Source organism: Nansenia antarctica, assembly GCF_963989245.1.
Source record: "Nansenia antarctica genome assembly, chromosome: 5".
NCBI classification, from domain to species: domain Eukaryota; kingdom Metazoa; phylum Chordata; class Actinopteri; order Argentiniformes; family Microstomatidae; genus Nansenia; species Nansenia antarctica.
The window spans coordinates 46,923,728-46,926,227 of NC_137690.1; the positions used below are offsets into that span (position 1 = coordinate 46,923,728).

Consider the following 2,500-nt stretch of genomic DNA (forward strand, 5'->3'; position numbering starts at 1 on the left):
CCAGTGACGACGTCACTGTTCTATGTTTTGGTTCCCGCTTCAGAACCACTATAAGTTCTCAACCAACTTTTCAAGCTGTGTGTGTGTGTGTGTGTGTGTGTGGGTGTGTGTGTGTGTGTGTGTGTGTGTGTGTGTGTGTGTGTGTGTGTGTGTGTGTGTGTATGTGTGTGTGTGTGTGCACGTGTGCGTACAATTCACTTTCTGGTGCATGAGTGTCATTCTCTCATTCTCTAGAGTTTTTAAACCGACATTAAGGCAAGAATCACACAAACAAACACATTAAGTTTCAAGTCTCACAGTAAAATCTTAGGCTTCGGTTCCTTGACATTGCAGCACAAAGACCAATAAGGCAAGATGAGTCATTATTTGTTTTAGTTTTTTTTTGCTGCAATGTCACATTAGCACATGGGGGGTGGGGGTGGGTAACCTATAGCTAGTATATTGTTATTATAATATGTGACACGTTCTAATGCTTTGGTCCTTACATCGGGATCTGATGTAATGATCAGACTTTTCTTTCGAAAAATGTGAATACATTCCATGTATTTTCACATGAGACACAGTCAACTAACACAGCTTGTTCTGTGAGCCTGCTAACAATGTAAAGTAGTGTTGTAGTTAACTAGGTAGCAGTGGGGATTACTCACCCAATCCATTGCCTTGCAGTGTTTTGGCCTGACAAGCGAGTGTGAACGTAGTGCCGTGTTTCAAAAGAAAAGTCAGAACGTGTGACATGAAGGTATTATTTACCTCAGAAACGCAGCTCTCGAAGGTGCTCTACCACAGGGTGACAGTCCCTGTTCCTCTGCCAGGCGTCAGTCCAATGGAATCGTCAAGCACAGCCTTCCCAATAGAAATACATCGGTGTGCGAATACAGAGATGTACAATCATGTTTATTTAGAAATAAATTGTGGTGTTTGACAGCGGATGATGGTAGACATATTTAATGTAAAGTTATCTATCTAAAGTTATCTATCCACAGGCTGATATGTGCATGATAGGCGCGAATTCCCCCCCCCCCCCCCCCCCCTTGGTGGTATACGTATGACGCTATCTGTATTGCGGCACTTATTATAGCAAAACAACTCGCAATCTAATCCGAGCAGTTGTTATTATGTAATATTATCGATGGATGTGCCATTTTTGATGGAGGGCAGTGAGCGGGGGACTCATCAAGGACATGTAGTTAATTAATGGAGTGGACAGCGGCTGTTTCTCCAGCGTTCCTGTCACTTCGGATTTCGGAACGTCATAAAATTAAATCTGTAAGTCACGCATTTTTCCATGTTTCCCATTGATGGTATATGACGCCGTAAATTTAACTAAAGTTCAGCCGCGAAGTTGTTGCACTGTTGTCCTAAATCAGTGCAGACTGGCAGGGTAGGAGCACAGGTTTCATACAGGTTAGAGCGCCGTTATTCCGTCATGGTCTGATAATGAAGCGTTGTTCTTTTTTATTTGATGACTTGTTTGATCGATTGATAGCGTAAAAGTTAAGTTGTGAATGAGTCGCGAGCGTCAATGCTTTTCTACGATACTACTGATGATCAATGGCACAGATATGAGTGCTCCGGTGTCCTGCTTTGATAGTCTAATGGAAGTGATCAGGTAGGCTACCAGTCCTCTACTGCTAAACCCGAGCGCGCTGGACTGTGGAACTTTCTATGTTAAGCATAGACACCTCGGCATAACAGCGATTTTTTTTATGCTTGTTGTAAAGACATTGGACATCAGACATGGAAATATGTCATATGCGCGACTGTCCACAAATCAGCCTGTAACGTTAGACACAGCACCTCGACACAAAAGCGATTTTTTTTGTTATGCTTTTTATAAAGAAAAGGTCTATAATGCATTGTAATGACATTAAACTAAGATAATAAGATGGTTATCATAATTTTTCAAATCTTTATTAATAAGTAATTACAGAGAAAGTAATGACATTTCCGCATTGAATAGAGCGACATAACATTTCTGTAGATGATTCGCAATGCATCCTGGAATCAAGGGGTAGGTTACCCCTACGGCTTCAAAGCTAGTCTGGTCCTGGAATCGCTCGAAACAAAGTCATAGTTAGCCCTCGAAATGAAGCCATGGCTCGATGAAATATGAATTGGGACACCCCTACCCCTAAACGTGAACGCGCAAAACTAAGCCATAGTGGTGAAAACGAAGCCGTAGCGGTGAATTGGGATTGGCCCTATGTAGCCAGGAAAATTCCCTTGCAGCCCTCTACTCATAAAGCGACTACTACCAGTTTGCCTCATCAGCACTCAGGTCCTTTTTTCCTGTCAACACAAGATCTCAAGCACGAGTATGGTGTAATAGCACAGTGATCCTAGTTCTATAATCTCCAATGTCTCCCTTAGTTTCAAAAGGCGACATTGAATAAGTAGGTTTTGAGGTCTCGCTTAAACATTTCCTGAGTTTTAGACAACCTCAGGCTCTCAGGTAGGGTGTTCCACAATCCAGGAGCATATATGCTAAAAGCTGATCCTC

General features: G+C 42.3%; 1 protein-coding gene across 1 annotated transcript in view; it reads left to right on the forward strand.

Moving 5' to 3' along the window:
• ift80 (intraflagellar transport 80 homolog (Chlamydomonas)) overlaps window positions 1-2,500 on the forward strand; it is a gene marked incomplete at its 5' end in the record, with an annotated part of 95,725 nt that overhangs the window by 13,573 nt on the left and 79,652 nt on the right. The window lies entirely within an intron of this gene.